The sequence below is a fragment of the Saccopteryx leptura genome, chromosome 3, assembly GCF_036850995.1.
Source record: "Saccopteryx leptura isolate mSacLep1 chromosome 3, mSacLep1_pri_phased_curated, whole genome shotgun sequence".
Lineage (NCBI taxonomy): Eukaryota > Metazoa > Chordata > Mammalia > Chiroptera > Emballonuridae > Saccopteryx > Saccopteryx leptura.
In genome coordinates, this window is record NC_089505.1 from 107,007,993 (window position 1) to 107,031,270 (window position 23,278).

At 53.3% G+C, this 23,278-nt stretch overlaps 1 protein-coding gene across 6 annotated transcripts in view; it reads right to left on the reverse strand.

The window, feature by feature from the left end:
• ADGRB2 (adhesion G protein-coupled receptor B2) overlaps positions 1 to 1,751 on the reverse strand; it is a 39,694-nt gene extending 37,943 nt beyond the window's left edge. For 3 of the 6 annotated variants that reach the window (XM_066375709.1, XM_066375708.1, XM_066375711.1), the window contains exon 1: positions 1,286 to 1,751. The gene's annotated coding sequence lies outside the window, so the exon portion shown is untranslated. The remainder of the gene's footprint in view (positions 1 to 1,285) is intronic. The other 3 variants (XM_066375713.1, XM_066375712.1, XM_066375707.1) reach the window with 1 other exon arrangement.
• Between the last annotated feature and the right edge of the window lie 21,527 nt (positions 1,752 to 23,278).

Here is a 23,278-nt window from a genome sequence, read left to right on the forward strand (position 1 = left end):
CAAAGGACTCCAGAATTGCTGCTAGGATGAGCCCTCTCATCCACCCCACCCCACCCCCAAACTAAATGGCCTGACGAGAGATGTTTCGGCAGGGCTAGCACAAGGGGGCACCGGGCCTCGCCCACCAACCTCCTCTCGGCAGAGACTTCCCAGCGCTAGTCCCGCATCCACCAATGCTGCTCGAGCTGCGGAAACCTGGGGTTGCCCGCTGACAGAAAAGGGGCAGCGGGTCCAGGACGGCGGGCAGGGGGCGCCAGAGGACGCCCAGGGGCCCGGCCGGCAGCTGGCAAGGCGGGCAGGCGGGCAGATCTCTTGGCCCGGGAGCCCCTCCCCCCCGCCGGTACGAGACCCTTTGCCTGCTCTGCACCCGCCGCGGCTCGAAAGACTTCCCTGGGACCGAGCGGAGAGCGGGACTGGCCGCCAACTTCACAGCCTACAGCCCCCTCCCCCGCCCATCATGCCAGCCCCCGGGGCTGCGGGAGGGTGCATTTGGTGCTTGGCTCTGTGCCCTGGGGGTGGGAGGAGAGGGATAGGGGGTGGACAAATAGACTCCGGCCAAAGATGGACACAGGAGCCAAGGATGTAGGGCCAGTCGAGATCCCGACGGAGAGGAGGGGGCTCCGAGCAGACGTGGGGGACACGGCCCCAAGTGTAGGCTGAGGGGGAGGGGACATGCAGCAGAGATTGGCGAAAGATAGAGGGACTCCGGACAGATATGGGGGAGGGGGAAATCCGGACAGAAATAAGAGGGTAAGCATGGTCGGGGTACCGGCGCGGGGAAAGACAGTAACTATGGGCAGACATGGATAGGGACAGGAAGGGCTCCCAGCAGAGATGAAGTGCAGAAAAGGAGCAGGGTCTCGCATTCAGAGGAGGAGGGGGGATTAAAGAGAGCAACACATTCGAGCCGTAGGTTGGAAAGACGGATTCTAATGAAGGCGGGGGTGCACTGCCCGGATCCAAGCTGAGATAGGGAGAGACTGGAGATAGCGGTGGGGGTAAGGTGTGGGTCAGGACTGGGCGAGTGGGGGGCGCTTTAGCAAAGATGGGTAAGGGGGAGGGTGGGGAAAAAGGACTCAACAGAGATAAAGGAGACCTCGGCCCTAGGTTTGCAAGTTACCAACGAGAGGGGAGTGGGCAGGTGCCGAACGAAGTCAGTTCGGGCAAGGGAGAATTCAGCGGAGGGGTAGGGGAACGCCTCTAGTCCGGGCTAGTGCGGAAACTCCGGACCGCGCGGGGAGGGCTCGGTGCGGGGCTGGATCTGGGACTGGGGCCGAGCACTCACCTGGGCGCTGTCAGCAGCAGGAGCGGGGGCCGGCGCTGGCGGAGGCGACCAAGGGGCGCAAGTTTGCCATCCCTAAGGAGGGGGCCTGGCCGAGCGCGGAGCAGCTCGTAGCAGCCGCGCGGAGGGCCGTGGCTCCCGATCCGCGGAGCGGCGGGTGCAGAAAAGGCGCCGCGGAGCAGCGCGGGGCGGGCGGGCGCCGGGCCAGGCGCGGGCTCCTGCCGCCCTCCCACCCCGCTCCCCGCTCCCCGCTCCCTGCTCCCTCTTTCGGATCACAGTCCGCGTCTCGCACTGCCTCCTATACGCGGGCGGCGGCCGCAGCCTTGGACCCTGGGAGCAGGCGCCGCATCCTTCTGTCTCCAAGCGCGACTGCCGCTATTGCTGCCGCCGCCTCCACCGCCGCCAAACCGGGTTCCTCCGGGCGCTCCGGGCGCTGCCCGCAGCGCGCGCCGGGCCGAGTGACGGCCGAGGCGGGACGCGGCGCCTGCGCGGGCCGGTCCGGGAGGGGGCGCGCGCCGGGCCGGGCGCGAGGAGCCGCGGGAGAAGGGGCGGGGGCGACGCGCACCGCCTCCTGTTAAAGGGGGAGGGAGCGGCGCCAGCCGAGCCAAGCCCTCCACTCCCCGCCCTGGGCCCCAGGCGCCGGCGCGGGAGAAGCCCCGGGTAAGCCCCCGCCCCTCCCGCGGCCTCCCGGACCACAGAATGGGGAGATCCGCGACGCCCCTCCATCGATACCCTACCTAGGCTTGAGGCATCTCGCTTAGGCCCTGGGGAACTGAAGCATTTGCCCACCCCTCCTCCCTGTGCATTGCAAATTGCATATCCCTGTGCATGCAGGTGCTATTCGTGTGTGCTGAACTTTGCATATGCTTATGCATACAGGTGCCTTATGTGTGCACTGCAATGTTGACCGGCTCCGTGCATGCATCTGCTATACACTTGCACAGTGTGTTTACATGTGCTCAGGTCCTGAATGTATGTTGCTTGTTCTTGTTGGTAGGGATGCTTTGTGTGCTAGCTTGCAAGTGCCACATATGTGTTGAGTGCTGTGAGTCACTTGTATGTAGGAGCCACATATGTACACTGCAGTGTGGTATGTTTGGTGCATACTCTGGTGTAAACTCTGCAATGTTGCATGTTTCTAGGCACGAGGATGCTACACGTGTGCAGTGTGTTACATGTTTTCCTGAGTGCCTGTCTAATCCCAAAAATGGCTTTCCTTGTGCCAGGGGTGCCCCCGTGTCGCATCTGTTTGCGTAGAAGCAGCAGAAAGTACAGAACCGCCCCCTCCCCATCGTGGCACTGTGCTCAGGGACAGTTGGGTTGGGCCAGAGCCCACATGGTAAAGGCAGTACCTAGGGAGATGCCCATGGCTCAGGGCCCTGGTTGGGTGGTTTGTGGTCTGGGCATGTTGCCACCAGGAAGATGGGCAGACCAGGGACACACCACTTCGGCCAAAGACAAGTAGGTTAATCAGATGGCTCTAGTCAGAGGACAAGCCAGCAGGGGGGCAGCTTTGCAGTGAGAGATGGTTTCAGGAACCCTACTTTTTGAATGTTCTTCTGGCCAGGAAAGGGCCAAACCCATGGAAGACGGAAGTCCCCAGTCAACCCAATTCCAGCCCCATTTCTCCACTAAGCCCCTTGAATCGGACAGCCCGGGAGATGGGGGCAGGATGAGAAGACTCCACCTGTCCCCAGGGTAGAACCAGGAAGAGACAGAAAGAGGAGCCCCTTGTTTCCTCCCTCTGTCCCTCCCCTCTTCAGCAGGCTCTGTGACATTTGTTGTGAGTGATTGTGAGAGATTATCGACTTTAATGGAAGGAGGTAATAAGGGGCAATGAAGGAATCTCACCCGTCACCTTAAGGGAATTTATGAGGCTGTATGAGGCAGGGCGGAGGGCTGGCACCTTTCCTTTCCCAGCAGGAGCCCAAAGAGGCCTGTGCCTTGGGCCTAGCATTGGCAGGCAGGGCTCCTGGGTTCTTTTGGGCACCCTCAAACACACCCCCAGACTCTGGGTTTGGAGGCTCAGGCCCTATTCTAAAAGCCAAGCCAGACAGCTTGTCATCTGCACAGTGTGTTGAGAGCCACCCCAAGAGCAGTGGGAGACCCCAGGCCTCCTTACTGGGGCAATGGGGCTGCTGCGGTTGAGGCCTTAAGGAGGTGGGCAAAGATGTGGAGAATGATCAGGATATGAAATACCCATAAGGATGTAAGGACAGGCCCTCAGAAGCCTCCAGGACACTGTCCTACAGGGCTCCAGCTCCTTCCACTCCTACAGAGAGCTGTCACCCTCCTTATGAATATTCAGAATTAGCATACCAGAGACCCAAAGCCCAGAGAAATTCTGGCAGGTCTCTTGCAGATGTGATGCAGCTGGATCCCAAAGGCCTTCCCCTTCCCCCCAGAATACAGCTGGATGCTAGAGGAATGGGAGGGGCTGGCTCCAGACAGATAGCAGCGTTTTGTCTGTTTCTCTGTTCCTTGTTAGCCCTCTGACTTCTTGACCCCATTCTTTCAGCCACAAAAACATATGCCTTAGGAAAGACAGGTGGTCAGACAGAGTGAAGGACTGACAGAGGTAGTGCCCCATACCAGAGGCTCACTGAGGCGGAGTAAGGTCAGCAAGGTAGGACGGTTGTGGGAACTGGGTGGAGAGAGCAGGACCTCCTAAGGAGGCTAAGTTTGGGCAAATTCTGGAAGCCTCTCCCAGAGGTGCCTCTCCCTGCATCAGGGCTTCCCCTCCTCCTTTCCCGGGAGCCCCTGCCCTTCAAGACTTACCCTGGTGATCATGCCACTTGGGAGGACTCAGAGTAATTACAAATCATTTCCATATTCCAATCCAGCTGGTGTAAGAGAAATTACTTCTCCTACAGCCCAGGCAAGGGTGAGAAGAGCACATCTTAGCCCCAAGAGGGACCTCCAGGGAGCCTGGAGCAGATACTGGGCAAGGGAAGGGGCACCAGCCAGAACCTGCACACAAGGGGCTTGGGCAGAATGGAGGGACATCCCTCCACCTGCCCCTTCCCCCATAGACTGACTCCAGCCCTTTCTCCTCATTGGGGTCCCAGAGCCTCTGATGGGAGGGAGGGGTCCAGTCCCACAAGGGCAAGGAGAAGTCAGGCTCTCTACCTTGCTCTCACACTGCCAGGCTAGGCGACCTTGGGAAAGTCCCTTTAGCTGTCTGAGTCTCTGCTTCCTTCTCTGTGAAATGGTGTAAACGATCTCACCTGGGTTAAATGGTGGCTCCAGTAAGTTCAAAGATATGGATTAGCAAGGGTTATGCCTCTGAAAGAGGTCTTTTAAAATTATTTTTATTACTAATTAAGTCATATTTTTGTTAGTAGTTAACAGTCACCAGTGGCCCAGCCTGGAGGCAGCACAGACTTCCAGGGGGCAGCTCAGAGGGAGATAGTGGGGTTGAGGAGGGGAGAATCCCCAGCCTTATACCTACCTGGCCTCAGCCCTACCTCCCCCTGGGCCAGCCACCGCTATGCTTCATTGCCCTTTAAACAGATGAGAAAATGTTCTTCCCTTCCCAGTGATTTATTTGGTCCAGAGCCTGAGCTGGTTTCCTTCTAGCTGGTGGGACCTAGGAGCACCCCACCCTCAGCTCCCACCGTCCATTGCCACCCAGCCAAGCATCCGCAGCCACCCAAAGTTATGGATGTGAAGGTCTCCTTTCGGCCCCCACCCTCACCCCAGGCACCTGATAACATGTCCCCAGAGACATCCAAATCCATGTGATGGTCTTCCAGGGTTTGCCCCCACAGCTTATAAAACAAGCTCTCACTGCTCTGGATGTCATGGATGCTGGAGGGGTAGCAAAAAGGTGGACTGTCCTCTGCCTGGGGAAGTCCTACATGTCTAGCTTCTGCCCTTCCTGCTGCAGATGTCCTGTGGCAATCCACGCTAGGTGTTTGTCATTTTCTTGGTGATGTATATTAGGAAGAAAAGGGAGGATTACTTGTTCCCAAGCTGAATCTTCCCAGAAAGTCAGTACCTGCATTCTCTGGCCCCTGGCCCTTAAGGCAGAAGATGAAAAAGACCTCTAAGATCCTAGGCGATCTTACATAAGTCCTGTACCGAGGGTGGGCACAAGAGCCTGGCACCAAAAAGGTGCCTTCAGTCACTCATTCAAAAAATATTGAGTGTTTACTATGTACTAGGCACTGGGATCTGGTCAGGCCATCAGCAAATCCTGTTGCTTCTATTTCCTAAAGTATCCTGTGCTTGTCCCATCAGCACATAGACTATTTCCCAAAGTATCCCAAATCTATTCACTCTTCACATACCCACTGCCAACACCAGAGTCCAAGCCTCCACCATCTAGAGCAGTGGTAGTCAACCTGGTCCCTACCGCCCACTAGTGGGCGTTCCAGCTTTCATGGTGGGCAGTAGCAGAGCAACCAAGGTATAAATAAAAAGATAGATTGAACTATAGTAAGTTGTTTTATAAAGATTTATTCTGCCAAACTTAGTGAAAATCCGACATGAAGTACTTGGTATGTAATTATTATCATATGCTTTAACTTGCTGTAACTCTGCTTTATAAATTTTATAAAGTAAAGTTACTTCCCTACTTTATAAATCACCATTACTGTGGAACCAGTGGGCGGTTAGAAAATTTTACTACTAACAGAGATACAAAAGTGGGAGGTAGGTATAAAAAGGTTGACTACCCCTGATCTAGAGCCTGGACTCTCTCTTAATTTAATCTCTCTGGTCCTGGCCAGTTGGCTCAATGGTAGAGCGTCAGCCCAGCATGTGGATGTGTCCTGGGTTTGATTCCTGGCCAGGGCATACAGGAGAAGTGACCATCCGCTTCTCCACCCTTTCCACTCCACCTTCTCTGTCTCTCTCTCTCTTCTCCTCCAGCATCCACGGCTCAACTGGTTCAAGCACCTTGGCCCAAGCACTGAGGATGGCTCTGTGAAGCCTCTGCCTCAGGCTCTAAAAATAGCTCAGTTGCAAACATGGACCCAGATGGGCAGAGCATCAGCCTTAGACAGGGGCTGCTGCATGGATCCCAGTTGGGGCACATGCAGGAGTCTATCTCCCCTCCTCTCACTTGGAAAAGAAAAATAAAATTAATCTTTGGGCTCCCACTTCTTTCTTGCCTCCCCAATCCATTCTCCTGGAGCCCACTGATCTATTCTTTTAACACGTAAGTCAGAGCACCTCTTTCTTGATTTTTTTTTTTTTGTATTTTTCTGAACGGAAACGGGGTGGCAGTCAGACAGACTCCTGCATGCGCCCGACCGGTATCCACCCGGCATGCCCACCAGGGGGCGATGCTTTGCCCATCTGAGGCGTTGCTCTGTTGCAACCAGGGCCATTCTAGCACCTGAGGCAGAGGCCATGGAGCCATCCTCAGCGCCAGGGCCAACTTTGCTTCAATGGAGCCTTGGCTGTGGGAGGGGAAGAAAGAGACAAAGAAGAAAGAGAGGGGGAGGGGTGGAGAAGCAAATGGGCGCCTCTCCTGTGTGCCCTGACCGGGAATCGAACCCTGGACTCCTGCACGCCAGGCTGACACTCTACCACTGAGCCAACCAGCCAGGGCCAGAGCACCTCTTCTTAATCCCCCCAATGGCTTCCCACTACCCTTACTATCTTCTCCAGAGCTCTCCCCTCTACACTACCTCCACTTCATCCTATACTATGCATAGGTAACAGGTTATCTTACTCTTTTTGGAAAACTCCAAACCCTTCCTCTCCCAGCACTTCCCATGCCTGACTCCTTCTCATTAGAAAGGTCTCAGTTCCAACATCACCTCCTCTAGGATGTCTCCCCTGATTAAACTTCTAAAGCAGCCCTACCTATCCTCCATGCCCCAAGTTGCTCCATCTCATGACCTTGTTGTAATTCCTTCCTATGAAAATATGTTATCTATCTCCACACTATTTCCCCCACTGGACTATTAGGTCTGTAAAGTCAGGGCCCTTGTCCATTCATTCACAGTTGGATCCTCTGACACCAAGCACTATACCAGGTACATAGTAGGTACTCAGTAAATACTTTGTTCACTGAATGAATGGAGAAAAGGCAAGCAAAGATTCTGCCCTCAAAGAGTTTCTAGTATGCGATACTTGATCAGTGTTTTTCCAATAAAACTGTTTTAGAGTGATGATGCACCAAGAGTTCAGACCCTGTGATCACACAGATCTGGACATCTATCTCTATCCCTCACTGATTGTGTGACCTTAAGCAGGTCACTTATACTTTCAAAGCCTTGATTTTCTCTTCTTTAAAAAGGTGATAAAGACTCTCTGACCTGTGGTGGCGCAGTGGATAAAATGTAGACCTGGAACCTGAGGTCACTGGTTCGAAACCCTGGGCTTGCCCAGTCAAGGCACATATGGGAGTTGATATTTCCCATTCCTCCCTCCCGCCCCCCTTTTTCTCTCTCTAAAAATGAATAAATAAAATCTAAAAAAAAAAAGTACTCAATGCCTCTCAGGGCCAGACCCAAATGTCACCTGCATGAATGTGGGCCCTTTCAGACTTACTCAGGGCTGCAGGCTTTTCCAGATTCATGGAGATGACTCAGAATGGGTTCCTGACCTTAAGGCCTTCCCAGTGTCCCCTCCCATCCCCCAAGGAGAGAAGCATACTAGCCAGAGTTATCTGCTAAGATCACTATAGTGAAAGCAGCAGCAGGACCCATGATGTGACCTACACAATGTGTGCATACGATCCCTGCAGAGAAACTGAATCTGGACCCACTTCTCTGCAGGACCTCCTCTCCTATTTGGAAGTCCTGTTTCTTTCCTGCCTTCCCTGTCTGTGTAAGTACACATGCAGGCTTACATGAATGGATATATAGACAAACCCATATCTACACACTTACACAGTCACTAGCCCACAGGCATATACACTTGACTGGGATACACAGGTATATATATAACCGCATACACATACAACACCAAGACACAACCACCCTCCATTTTTCTGGACCAGTAAGATAGAGGCCCAGCCCCCTCACCCAGCATGATTGCTTTACTGCTGGGTGAGGGGGCTGGGCCTCTATCTCACTGCCAACCCTGTCTGGCTTATCTATCAGTCCTGTCACCTCCTGCTTTAGACTGAGGTCAGACGCAATGCCTCCATGTTGGCAGGAACCAGCCCAGGCATTCCCCTCGGTAAATTCTCTCTGAGATCTGACCCTACACTCCCCCACTGCAGATTTTAAGGGCAAGGAGCCCTGGCCACCACTCCTAGTACCCAGAAATGACAGCACCATACCCTGTATCTATACCTGCAGGCCAGGGGACATACAGGGGTACCTGAGAAGAGCAGCTTCCAGCTTCCTGCCTACTGGAGGGGGTGTAGGAATCCCGCAGAGAGGGCTGGGGACACTTGGCAGGCCTGGGACGCACTGGCAGTGGGGGACCAGATGTTCCCACCATTTGCGATACCCCAGGTTCTCTCCCCTGGGATCTGTGCCACCTGGATCCTGCTGGACTGGTCTTATGCCAAGCAGGACACAATGAACATAGCAGGCAGGGGTGGGGGTGACCTAGAAGTCTAGAGGGACCAACTCATCCTCTTGAGCCTGACATTGTGCCAGTTGCTTTTAACTTATTGTCACAATCAGCCCCCGGAACAACCACTTAAAGTAATCTGGTCACCCTCCCCCATTTCACAGATGAGAAAACTGCAGCCTCGGGAGAGGCAGAGCCAGAACCCGTGCCTCCCCTCATTCTTGAGGCCTTGCCTTAGTCCGGCTTATCCTCGTCCTCCTTGCCACCCCCAAAGGACAGACCAAGTGCCAACTGTGGAAAACAATTTATTTCAGGATTAGGGCTGACCTTCCAGAGAAGACCAGCTCCCTCAGGATAAGAGATTTGAAGGGTTTGACTCCTGGGCTCTATCCTGCAAGGAGAGGCTGGGGCTGGATACCGACTTGGGGGAGGCAACCAGCATCGCTTAGGGTTTTGGGAAGGACATCTCACTAACATCACTGACACCCACATACCTGCCTGGTAGGCACAAACATACTCCTCAGTGACACTACTGCAGGCCAGGAGGTCACTCCTCTTACCTGAACACTGAACACACTCTACCTCATCCTGGCAGTAAAGCAGCCGTGCTGGGTGAGGGGCTGGGCCTCCATCTCACTGCCAGCCCTGGCACAACTCTGACCTCTGGGGGTCCCAGGCTTGGTGCAGGGCCTGTGGATGGGGAGGGGGTAGAAGGAGAAGGCTCTGGAATGTTGTGGTTGGAAGGAAGAGGCCCTGGGATGCATTGCCAACCAGTGTTCTGTGTGTCAGAGTGGGAGTGAGTGGGGCTGAGCTCGGGTACAGGTGTGGGTGGTTGTGTGCGTCAATGTGCGGGGGAAGCGTCTCTGTGTGTGTGTGTGTGTGTGTATGTGTGTATGGTGTGCCTGTGCGCAGGTTTTGTATGTGTCTGCCTAGGCCTTGTACGTCAGAAGCTTGGGCCTGGCTCTGGGGATCTCTGCTCTGAGTGTGTGTGTGTGTGTGTGTGTGTTTATATTCAGAGTGTGTGCCTTTTTCATGCATTTGTTTTCCTGGGTGTGTATATATATGGTGTAGAATGCATACATGTGTGTGACGCTGGGGTTTGTGGACCCTCTCAGTGTCTGGGTGAATGTGGGGCAGTATTTGCCTGTTGTTCGAGTTGGTGTGCAATCAGAATATGTGGTGTTTCTTTGTGTTCAGTGTGTGCCTGAGCCTATATGTGATGTGATGTGATGTGCGTGTGTGCATGGGAAAGTGTTTTCTGGCCTGTGTGTGTCTATGCCTTTGGGTGGAGTATGAGTCAGGGCGTATGGCGTTTGCAGGCTTGTGTGTGACTGAGTCTCTGTGTATCAGTGTTTGGTATGTATCTGTGTCAGCCTGTGGTGTGTGTCCCTATGTATGCTTGGGGATGTGGCAGGCCTTCACGTTCTGGGTGTGTGTGTGTGTGTGTGTGTGTGTGTGTGTGTGTGTGTGTGTGAAAGAGAGAGAGACTATTTGGTGTATGTCTGTGGGTAGTTGTGAGTCTGGGAGATATATATATATGCTTAGACAAGGGGTGTGAATTAGTGTGCTGGGTATGTTTGCAGATCTGTACAAGTGGCATTGTGATTCTTATCTTTGGGGACTTTTTGAACTGATGTTCTCCAGGCTGCACGCGCACACACACACACACATCCGCCCCCGACTGCCTTCCCCAGGCCGAGACCCTGGTGGTGATCTCCACTCCCAACCAGCTGGGTCAGCTCTGCACTGCCCTGACCTGGAGGGGTGAGAAACTGCTGATCGCCAGGTCAAGGTCACATAGCAGGAGGCACAGGGGCTCCTTCTCCTACAGTGCCCCTAACAGCTCCCATCTCACAAAGGGCTCTACCACGGAGGCTGCCACGTGCCCTGTGTGCTGCCCAGGTCTCCCCTGAAATGTATTTTAATTTCCGCTAGGGGCTGGTGGCCATAATGAGTCCCTGAGCCAGTGGGGCTTGCAGGGGCTGCGGAGGGGATGGGGGGAGGGCTGCAGAGCGGTGGAAGGAATTGCGGATTTGAATTTCAAAGGTAGCTGGGACCCAAGTGAGTCTGTGTCTGCATTGTGCGATCCTGTGTGCAGCTCTCCTGAGTCTGCTACTGAGCGCGTGCGTGCGTGCGTGCGTGCGTGTGTGTGTGTGTGTGTGTGTGTGTGTGTGTGTGTGTGGCGTGTGTCTGGGTGAATATTTTGTGACTCTACCCCAGCGAGGCCCTTGTGCGGGCTGCGAGTGTGTCAGTGAACCCAGCATGTGGGGTCTCTGTCGCTGCTTAAACCTCCGCAAAAGCGCGTGGGCGTGTCTGTGCGTGCTTGTGGCAAGCGTTAGCTCTGTGATTGTATCTTTTTAGGATGGGTCTGTGTGAGCTTGTCTGTGTCTCTGTGTGTTGCTTGTGTCTGCAAGTGTGGCAGTGTGAGTGCTCGTCCGTGTCACTGAATGGCCTTGCGCAGGGATGTGGGGGTGTGTCTGTGTGTCTGGGTGTACCTGTGACTGTGTGGGCATGTATTTGTAGAAATGAGTCTGTCTTTGTGGGGCCAGTTTCCAGACCCTGCGTGGGTCTGTGAATGGGTCCGTGGGGGTGTGTGCCTGGTGTCTGTGTCATTGTGTGTCTCTGCACGTGTTTGCACCAGCAGGTGTGTCTGTGTGAGTGTGACCTGTTGGGATGGGTGTGAGTGAGCGTGCTGTAGGGGCGCAGAGCACAGGAGTGCAGGGTGCAGGAGAGCGGGGAAAGCACTCTGGCGCATCTGGCTGCTGCCTGCACCACCCTGTGCTGTGTGTCAGTGCTGCTGCTTCCGCTATGCCTCTCTGGGCGCCTGCAAGAGCTGATGAAATTGCCTCTCCTCACAAGGACCCTGAGTTGCAGCCAACCGTGGGCACATGCTGCTCCTTCCCCAGCAGTTGGGCTCGCTAACCTGCAGGCCTCAGTGGGCTCTCAGGCAATGGCCAGAGAGGATAACCTGTTAGCCGGTGGGGTAAGGCCACACCTATTCACATTCCTGCTTTCCTGAGGGTGTAGGGCTGTTCATCCGGCTTGGGCAGTGGGTCTGCATGGCTGTGAGATCTTCTGGGCCCTGTGGTTGCCCGGGAAGCTCAAGTTAGAGCACAGATAGCCCGGTCCCCAAACTGCGCTGTCCCCTAACAGGCACATGCATATATGAGCCCTAACTCAGACACACCTGGGCATGTTCCCAAACATATGTAACACAGGAGTGTGGAACAGGCCCCTGACACCGGGCTCTGGGGGCAGGCCCACTAGTGCATTCCCAGGGACACGCACACACACACATATACACACATACAGACAAGTTCACGTGCACATCTCACAATCACTTGAACGTAAGTAACAACCTCACCCCTCCCTGAATTCTGGAACCTTTGTTGTAAAGTGGGCTGAGGCTCAGAAGTCTCAGTGAAAAGGGGCAGCCTGAGTCATTTGATGTTCCTTCTATGCTGTCAGGCCCCAGCTGGGCCCAGGGGACCGAGAGGAGGTTCATCCTGTGTCCTATCTCCCAGAAGCTCTGGGGTAGCCATGCCCCTAAATCCAGCTGTTCCCAGTCATTCCCATAACTTGCCGTCCCACAGCCAGAGGCAGGAAGAACCTGCAGCTTTCTCCGCATGGGGCCCCAGGGGCCTACCTGAGGACAAGGAGGTGATTTCAGAATTCCCAAAGGACAATAAAAGAGGAACTAGGGATGGAATGATGGTTGCAGGTCCTCTTTCCCTGCCAGATAGGGAGCATCTTGAGAAGAGATGAGGTCCAACTCCTTCCAGTAAGGCTCAGCAAAGCGCCCAGCATCAAGGGGCTGCTCCAAGAACATTTATTGTCTGCATGAAGAAAGAAATGAGTCAGAGAATGTGGAGGACCCCCGAAGAGCCATGGGCGCATGAATGATACAGAGGTAGAAGTAGTATATCCATACTCTGTGCATGACCCTGTGCTTGTGTGTGTGTGTGTGTGGTGGTGTTTGGGGGAGGACATGTGAAGCCAGAGGTAAGGCTGGAAATACATCACCAAGAGCCTTGTAAGCTAAGCCAGAGGTAGATTTTTATTCTGAAAGCTACAGAGATCTTATAAGAGTTTTTGGACAGGAAAGAATCATGATCAAATTTGTTTAAGGAGAGACAGCTGGGGCAACTAATAGACGGTAGATTTGAGGAGTTGGGACTGAAGAAGGGGACTGGTTAGAGGCTCATTCATTCATTCATTCATTCACTCAACAAATATTTACTGAGAGCTTACTAAAAGTGTCTGGCATTCAGTGAGTGAAACAGATACAATCTGGGACCCCAAGTAACTTCTAGAACCTAATCACATTACTGCTGCGCTTAGGTGTAGTTTACTTTCTAGTGGGGGAGGGGAATCACACACAAATACATAAATATATGAAATGTTAGTATTAATAAGTACAAAGAATGAAAATAGTGTCCAGGAAGGGGGCATGAGTTGGAGAGTGGCTATTTTCGGCAAGGTTATCAGGGAAGATGTCTCTGAGAAGGTGATATCTGAGCAGCGACCTGCAGGGGGTAAGAGATATTTAGAGGAAGAGCTGTCCAAATAGGGGCAGTTGCAAGGGCAAACTTCCTGGAGAAATCTGGGAGGCACAGGAGCGGGGCCTGGAAGGATGCATTTAGCAACAAGGAAGGGGTGTTGGAAGAGTGATCTAGGCAGAGGAAACAGCAGGGGGAACGTGCCATTTACTCAGATGGGGAAAGACTTGTGGGAAGTCAATGATTTCTATTTTGGATATTGAAGTGCCTTCAGAACATCCGGGAATGGTGACCAGAAAACAGGAGAGATCTGGATAAAGATAAGGATTAGAGAGAATGGAGCCCTGCGAACTGGGGCAGTGGAATAGAGAGTAGTGGGTAGGGACCATGTGACTAAAATGGCATCCCCAGAACCGCCCTGGTTCTAGCTGTGCCTCCTCCCAATCCTGCCTGGGCCCACAGCCTCTCCTCACTCATCAAACCACTCTGCTAAGTGGGAGAGAACCAGGGAAACAGGCTAGGCTGTTTCATTTCTACATGACCTCCTATGGTCCCCAGGGCTCCCTCTGCCCTCATCCTGGCTGTCAGAGCCAACCCGACCACTTGTAGTGCTTCCTTTCTCTTGCTTGAGGCTGAATCCTCAAGTATCTCCGTGTCCCCCTCCACTGTTATCAGTCCTGGGGCATGGGAGAGCCTGGACTGAGAGCCTGGAGGGCCACAGACTTCCAAGGTGGCCTCTGAGCCTCAGTTTCCCACTTGTGTTGGGATTTGGAGAGACAATATCCAAGCAGGACCTTCCAGCCTCAACACAATCAGACTCTCTGGGGCTCCTTCACCACAGTTCACATGGTTTCAGTGTGTGCTGAGCACTGCTCAACAACTAGCTCTAGTAGGGAGTAGGGAGCGGTAGCCTTGATTGGTGGCATTTGCCAATTTCCAGGGTGTAAATCCTCCCATGTTGGCCATTTAGACTACCAGGGTGAAGTCAACTGGCTGGCAAAATTCCTAAACATTTGACAATCAGCTCTCACAAGCTGGTGTGAGCTGGCTCTAGCACCTTTGTCAGACTCTTTCCAGAGAGCAGGAGAGGCAGAAAGCCTGGGATGGGACTTGGAGTCTCTGCCTGTGGATGAGGAGGGAGAAGAGCTGGGCCTTTCACCTCTGCATCTTCCCTCTCAACACCCAACTCATTCCCCAGGGAGAGGCCCGGAGCCTCTTGTCTACCCCCATTGCACCTCCGATTTTAACCATTTGACACCCTTCCTGGGCCCTCTATCTACTGTATTTCTACTCAGAGGTGGGCTGGTCTCCACAGCCTCCCCCACTTTTCCTGCCTCCACTCAAAGTGGCTCCTTTATTTGGAAACAGAGGGCAGGTGGGCATGGGCCATGCCATCCTGACCCACAGCCAGACCACAGCTGTGGTCTCTGTAGACAGGTGCCCCGGATATCTGGCTCCGCTCGGCCACCAGCTCCCAAGTGCTTCAGCCCTCTACCTGTCCTCAGTTTCCCCTTCTCTGGGAGGCAAGGGCTGGCCTCTCCAAAGGCCCTTTCAGCTGTGAGAGTCTGCTCTTTCCATCATTCCTTGTTTGAACCCTGAAGACAGCCCAGGGCCTCCTCTCTCAAACACATTGCACTAGCCTCCGAGGGCCCTCCCCGCTCCGGCGGCCCCCTACCACCTCTGGCTCCCCGGGCTCCCAATAAGGGGCCCAACTAATTACATTAGGATTTCATGCCAATTAGCAAACAATTACACGGGCAAATTGGTACCTAATTTGGAGCAAAAAGAAACACACACAAAAGCTCCTTTGGCCAAGGCAAGATACTCCAGACAAGACTGTTCACCAAGCCTGGCCCTAGCAGAGCCCCTGGGGGACGGGAGCTGGCTTTTACCCTGACCTGAGCCAAAGTCTGCAGTTCTCCTTTAAGGATCGTTAGGCCACTGTTTATGCTGATGACATGGTCTGCCCAGGCCTTTGCTAAGTGAAGAGTATAGAGGAAAGGGAGGGAAGGTGGGGTGAGAGGACAGACGTGAGCCAAGGCAGACAGGGCTGGCTTCACTGAGGAGGTACTGAGGATTTGGGGAGGCAGGGAGGAGAGAAGACATAGGGGGACAGTAATGAACATGAGCAAAAGCTTGGATACTGGAATGGGTCATGTGAGCTTACAACTAATGGAGAAACCAGTTGAGCCGGAGCATAGGGTGTGGGGGAGCACAGGATGGGGGGGGGAGCTGAGGCAGTAGAGGTAGCTAGGGTCAGACTGGGGATGCCATTCTAGGGAGTTTAAACATTCTCCTAGAGGCACCAGGAGCACTGGGTGCTCAGGGTGAGTGGAAGAGACTGCTGAAACTCACCCGGAACCACCAGCCACCACCTGTCCCACCTGTGGCTGCCATAGGCTCCCATCTGGTCTCCCCTCAGAACATCTCTGGAACCCACAGCCCTGTTCAGGACCACAGAGACCATAGCAGTGTCTTCCAGGCCTGCCCCCATCCCCGTCCATATTTCCCCAAGGGATCACCCTAAAGAAAAAACCCAATTAGATTCCTCTTTTGCTTAAACCTTCAATGGCTCCCCAGTACATCTGGTCCCTGAAGACCTCCCAGCTTTCCCTCTCTTCCCACCACTGCCTCCACCCTGTGTCCGGGAAACTACCCCCTTGCTCATCGTGGCAGGCTCCATCTCACCTCCCAGCCTTTGTCCATGCTGTTCCCTCTGCCTAGACCACTCTTCCAACACCCCCTTCTTTGTTGCCAGATGCACCCTTCCAGGCCCCCTCCTGTGCCTCCCAGATTCGTTCAGGAAGCACCAATTCTCCTCTCCTCTTGGCTCCCTTTTTAACTTCCATCTTCTGTAGGACTGTTCACTCGTAGAGCACCTGTTGGTGTCAGCATCTGCCTGTCCCACTGGATGCAGAGCTGCTTGTGAGCAGGGCTTGGAGCTGATTCACGGTCTCCCTCATCCAGCACCAGAAGTGGATGAACAGACAAGACAATGGGATGGAATGAAAATATTTTCCCCTGAGGATGGTAGGAAAACTGAAGCAAGGACCCAAAGAAATACTCATATATCTGGCGGATGCTTCATTTGGAAAGGAAAGCTGAGTCAGCTTTCAGCCTTCTGTCCATTGGAGCAAAGCCCTGCTCCCATCCTTCCATGGTTTCTTCCTGAACACCCTCATGAAGCTGGAGTACCTTACTTCAACCCACTCTTACCCAGGTGTTTTCACCTCTGCTTCCAACAAATGAGATCAAGAAAGCCCCTACTAAGCTAAAGATACCTCCAAAAGTAAAGGCAGTTCTTATGAGGGCACTAGCACAACAAATTGCACTGCAACATGAAGGACGATGGGCAGGTTCAAGGAGGAACCTCCTGACCATCAGGGCTCAGCCCCTAAAGTATTCCCTAAAGCAGTGACCAGTGGGGAAAGGCGGTGGGCTTGGTCTATCTAGGGGAGACCAAGCAGGGGCCAGGGATGGAACACACACCTTCCCAAAGGCAAGGGGGTGACCTGGCTGACTTTCCTGGGAGTTGGGTTCTCACTTAGGGGCTGCCACTCCATCTTAAAGCCCATCACTCACATTAATTACCAAGAAAAAACCAATTTCTCCTCATTTCCAGACTCCAAATGACAATATCATTAGGCTGGTAATGTGCAGAGAAATTGTGCATGTCTGTCTTGGAACATATCCTGAGCCAGAATGGGAGAGGGCACCCACAGCCAGGGTTTGTCTCTAAGATGCTCCCTTTGGGAGAGGGCCAATCTCAGGAGGAGATGCTGGGCCACCAGGGCAAAAGTGCCCTCCCTCTCTGTTCAGTGGGTACCACTCATGGTGATTAAAGCATAAAGCAATGGTGTGGTTAACAGCCCACAACACACAAAGCCTGGCAGACATAAACAGATCCAGCAGTTCCCCTCTTGGACTTAAACAAGGACACAACTCCCCTTGTCTCAGTTGAACTTGAACTCAGGCCTGTCCTCCACTACAGCCCTTGCCTATATCCTTTACTCTGAGATGCCTGCCCCTCTCTAGACCAGGAGGCGTCTGGGCACCATCTTGTCTCTGGGAAGGGAGTTGGTCATTCCTTCCTGCCTCAGCAAAGCCAACTCCCTGAATGTGAGCAGATCTCAAACAATAGCCCCTGCTTCCAGCCCTTTATACGCCTCTTCACACTCTTTATTGTGTTTAATCCTCACTCAAACCCACTTAACATATGAGGAAACTGAGGCCCAGAGAGGTGAAGTGATTTTCACAAGTTCAAGTCTTAGAGTTCAGCTTGACCCCACGTCTGCCCAAGGTCAAAGCTCAGGCTGAAAACAGAGTCTTCAATTCAATCCATGCCGTCCTCCGTCTCTGCTTCTGATACAGAGAATCAGACACAAAGGGGCTCTGCCCTCCAGAGCTGAGGTCGGTGAGAGAGAGGCAGAATGTAAAAATATAATTATAGCTCAGTGTGATCTGTGCTTGACACAAAAGAGGAGATGCAAAAGGTTTATCCTCACCAGTAATCAAAGGCATGCACATTAAAACAACAATATGATGTGGTTCTGCCTACTGAAATTAATAGTTAGAGATTTTTTTTAAAAAGATAGCACCAGTGTTGGTGAGAACTGAAATCTGGGGCACTCTCAGATTCTGCTGATGGACGGGTAAATTAAAACACTTTTCTGGAAGGCCTTGGGCCATGGTGTCAAGAGCTTGAAGAACAGGCTGACCCCTTGGTCCTGTTAATCTACTTTCAGGAGTTCAATCTAAGAAATAACCAAGATGAAAAAGAACCAAGCATAAGGATGTTTATTGCCATTATTTATAACTGTGGAAAATCACAACCAACATAAACATGCAGCAACAGAGGGTCGGTTAAATAAATTATGATACATCCATATATGAGAATATTATACAACCATTAGAAGTCATGTTATTGAAGAATTTTTAATAACCTAGGAAAATGCTCACTGTATAATGATGAGGGAAACAAAGCAGGAAATAAAACTGTACATATAAGATATTCTTAATTGAATAAAGAAAAGATCTAATAAATTCATTTAAAGAAAATCTAGAAAGAAATAGACTGAGAGTTAATCTGAGGGGATTGTGGGTGATGTTTTTGTTTCAATGAATACTTTTCTGTTTCTTCTAAATTTTCTACAAGTTTTGGGGGAAAGTCACTAGAAATACATGCAGTGTGAGTGAGTGTGTGTGTGTGTGTGTGTGTGTGTGTGTAGTTGGTGGGGGGAAGTGGCTCATCCCCAGAGGCTCCTAACCCAGCCTGGAAGCAGTCAGAGAAAGCTTCCTGGTGGAAGTGATACCTGTGCTGAGACTCAGAATGAGAAAGCTTTACCCAAACAAGGTTTGGTTCTCGGCTAGGAAACAGTATGTGTAAAGGCACAGAGGCAAGAGAGATTCTGATTTCTTCTGGAAACTCTTAGCAGCTTGTGTAGCTGGGCGGAAGGGCAACGTAGACCTAGGCGGTGAGCGGAGCAGACCGGAAGACCAGGTTGCGGAGCTGGTGCTTTGGTGCTTTGCCCTGGGAACAAAGTTGAGCATTAATGGTCCTAAGCAGGGGATGTAACAAAACCAAGGTATGTTTGGAAAGATCATTCTGCCCACAGAATGGAGAGGAGATGGGCATGGGAGATGGCATAAGGTAAGAAGTGGATCCCAGAAACCAGGGGAAAGCCATTAGGAGGCTGTTGCATCTTCTGGTGAGAGAGGGCTGGGCAGTGGTGGTGGAGGAGGAGAGGAGGGGTCATCTGGAGCAGTGATTAGAGCAGATTTGACAGGACTTGGTGATTAATTGGAGAGGGGAGGCTGGTGGGGGAGGGAGGGAGGCTCCACCTCTGACAGTGACTATAGCATATGCATACACATGCACAAACTGAGAGATTTAGATCGCAGTTTCAGGAGTGCCTCCCCCCCCATTTCACCCAAAGAAACCGAATTGGGGCTTACTTGACACTTTGCTGCAAACCCTGGAAGAAGCTGACCGTAGCCAGGTCACCACACCTGACCTCTGGTTCATGCTGGGCACCCCTGTCCTCTATACTCCCAGCCTGCAGCTCCAGAAAATGGGTGTGGGCAGAACTGGGGGAAAGCGCGCCCAGAGGTGGGAGAGGGGGCACGGGAGGGACAGGCCGAGAAAGGCCACAACTAGGTCTTCCATCAGGACATAGACACACATGGACCTGGATTCACAGGGAGCAAGCAGTCACCCATTGGGATTCTGAGTGTCAAGTCACAGGCAGAGATGTACACAGAGACCCGGCCTGATGGAGGCTGTCAGACACAGGCCCTGTCACAGACGCGGGCCTGTCACACACACAGACAGCCTCCAGCACAGTGAGCCCCACACAGGTCTCACACTCAGGCCATTGTGCTCAGCTGGATCCCCCGACAGTTCCACCCCCAGCCCCATACCCATTCCTGCCTCCCCAGGAGGACAGGACAGAGGGCTGGCAGAGGGGCCAGCTTAGGGGACTGGCACAGGGACCAGCAGCCAAACGGGGCAGCAAGAAGGGAGGCCTCTGAGAAAGGGTTGCCAAGGCAACAGGCTTCTGCAGAACCAACCAGGGGTTGAGATTCTCTATTCTTATTTTTAGAAGTTGGGCCTGGGCTGGTTGGGCCAGCCAGTGAGTGGGCCAGACTCCCCCAGGCAGTACCTGAGGGCATAGATACCAGCCCCAACCCCCAGGGGCTTCCAGTGGGCACTGCCCAGGTCCAAGGCTCTTCCACAGGCCCTAGCCTTCTTCCTTCGAGTCAGGTCCTGGGCAGGATCTTCTACTCCGTCTTCACCCAGACCCTGGGGCCTTCCACCAGCCGCACCCTCTCCCCTCCAGGGCCCAGGAATGAGGACCATCTGCCCTGCCCCTGCAGCCTGTTGATATCTGTGGCTTAGTCGATGTGTGCTGGGGGAAGAAGGGGTTGGGGGGCTTTGCCAGATTTGTGTGATGATGTGTGTGAGGCTTGTGTCTGAAAGAGTATATATGTGTGTGCGTTTTAGGGGAGACGTACCCTCACAATTCTCGTGCCTGTGAGTACGTGTTTGTGTGAATTCTTTTCTCCATGGGTAAAAGAGTTCTCCCTCTCTCCTAGCCCCACTCATCACCTCCACCTCCTCCTGCATCTCCTAAAAGTGGGGGTGAGGGCAGAGTCTCAAGCTAGATGGTTGGCGGAGGTCCTGGGCCTTGGTTCTCCCCTTTGTTCAGACCCCCCCCCCAGAGCAGATCACTCCTGGGGTCGGGCAGAAGAGTGGTGGGAAGGACAGGGAAGGACTACAAAGGTCCAGGTGGACAGAGACTGGGTTTTGGGAAGCTCCAGTGAGCTGACTTTGTGGTGACTCCTCCAGCTGCTGGGGATTTCTCTGTTAATCTGGGACTGCTCTGTTTGCATCTCATTTGCCTATATTTGCATAACAAGGGCCTGACTGGCACCAGAGATGAAATTCCTAGCCTGGGTAATTGTGTGAAAAAGCCTCTAGAGACCAACCCAGCAGGCATCCTGGGGGCAGGGAAACAGAGGCAGGGAGCTGGAGGTGTTGACAGCTGTGGTCCCTTTTCAATCCAAGGACACAATCCACTTCTCCCTGATCCCTGGTGCCTCAGGGTTGGGGATGTCAGTGTGAATGGGCTAGGAGGGGTGACAAGACTGGGAATCAAGTCACCTTTGAGAGTCGCTGGCACCCTGATGAAGCTGGGGAAAGAGCATTGGCATGGCTGGGAATGGCCCCAAAGTGGTAAGGGCAGAGTTGGGAGTGGGGGTGGGGCAGTCAAACTCATCCACGGCTGCCCTGTCAGTCCCCCGACCCCCCGGCACTCCCTAGTCTGGTTGAGAGCTGACTGCAGCCAGACTGCCTGGAATCAGATCCAGGGTCTGCAACTTACTAGCTCTAATATTCTCAGACCTAGGCAACCCAGGAACCTGCCCTGGGTTCCCACTTTAGACGACACCACCTGGCCCTCTTCTGCATGGGGTGAAGAATTTGAAAGTCCACAGGCCCACAGGGTTGTGCCCATCTGGAGCTCTAGTCCCTTCTGGACCCTACCCCAACCAAGGACCCTGGAGTTCCCTGTGCAAAGGGCCCTGGGCCAGCTGCCAGGGCCTGGGTGGCCTCTTTCCCATGTCCTTTCTCCTCAAGCTCTAAGGATGGAAGGAGGGTGGCTATTTGCCAGGAGTGTGGACCAAGCAGGAACTCAAGTGTTGGGGCACCCACAGGCCTGCATACAAGGCCCCTCTGGAGCCCAGGGATGGAAGGATGGAAGGGGGGCAGGAGCTTGGGGTTGGGGCAGGAGGTGGGAGTTGGGTGTGGGTTGGAGGGCTAGGATTTCCTTTTGTAGTCCTGCTCTAGGCTCTTTAAACATTTGCTTGGCTCTGACAAGCTGTGACCTTGGGCAAGATACTTAACCTCCCTGTGCACCTCCTGTAGGGTTAATAATAGCTGCCTCATAGAGTTGTTATAAGGATGAACTGAGTGAGTTTATGTTAAGCACTCAGAGCAGTGCCTGGCACAGAGTAAGAGGGTGCTATTATTATCTATTATTCCAGGATTTGGCTCTTTTCCCTCCTGCTGCAGAAGAAGCACCTTTTCTTTGGCTTTGAGAGACTGAGGAAAAGGCAGGAAATGGGGACATACCCTCTGCTCCCTTCTCTCCCGCTCAGAGCCCAGACTCCCCTTTCTCCTTCCTTAGCTACTGCACCCCCAGGCCAGGAGGCCAGGAGGGCAGCCAGGTTGTTAAAATGAATGTAATGATTTATTTAATGCCCTTATTGTTCACTGAATGAATTAATTAATGAATGAATGGATGAAAAACAAAGATTGAATGAATAAAAGTCAAACAGAAGGCTGACCAGCAGATGTTTTTGGCTTTGGGGCCCTTCTGATCTATTTCCCTGAACCACAATCACCAGTTTTTGTTTGCTTTCACTAGATGGTGGGAGGCAGAGCGCAGGGTGAGGGGCCTGGCCAGGCTCTCTGCAAGGCCAGCCCTGGCTTTGGTGAGTGGCTCATGCCTGGGGAGGAGGTACTGGTGCCTTTGAGTGCTAGAGGGAGAGTATCTGCCTGAATCTGGGTCCTCTGTGTCCTGTGGAAGTCTGAGTGCAGGAGGGTGTCTCCATGTGAATCCAAGCGTCTCTGCCTATGTGTCCATGCTCAGAAGCGTGTTCCTGCCCAATAATGAGAGGCCCTGGGGCACGCCACATCAGGAGCTGGGGTGGGGAGATGTTGGCGAGCCTCATTACCTCTTTACTGACACCCCTGCCCCCCTCTGGCAGAGCAGGACCTCAGTGCACCTGCCTGTCAGCTGGTGAGTTAGCTGGTGATGGAGAGCTCTCATGGGGCCTGGCAGCCTCTGCCATCTGGCCAGGCTAGTGTTGGGGAAGGTAGGGGGAACCTGTCCCAGGATGCACCTCTGAGCCCCCAGGCTTGGCACTAGGCTTAACTCAAGAGTGATGGGACTATGGGCATGTGAGAGTGCAGGGGTGTGTGTGTTGCAGCACGTGTGCCAGTGTGTGTGTGTGTGTGTGAGAGAGAGAGACAGAGAGACAGACAGAGAGAGAGAGAGAGAGAGCACTTTTGTGTGTGTGGTGAGACCGGTGGGTGGCTAGGTCTGGGCACAACTCTGAGTAGGATTTTATGTGTTTGTATTCACAACTGTCTCTGTTTGTATGTCTGCAAGACTGTCCTTGGTGGTCTGGGGTTTCTGTACAGGATGGGGCATGTCCCAGACTCTGGGCTAAGTGCATGGGTCTGGGAGTTCTCCATGGAAACGGAGGTGGAGGCAGGAGTGGGAGGGCTCAGGCCCAATGAGGACTGGAGCTGTGGCCTTGAGAGGAAGGTGCCCGTTCTCAGTGAATTCCTGGCTCAGCTTTCGGTTGGGAGAAATGAACGCCCAGGTCCATTTCTTTAGAAGCCGTCCTCATCTCTTTCCTGGGTAAGGCTCCATAGTACTAAGCCCCACTAGAGGGGCTAGAAGTCCCTATGAAGGAAACCAAGGTGGCCCAGGGAGTCAGTCCTAGA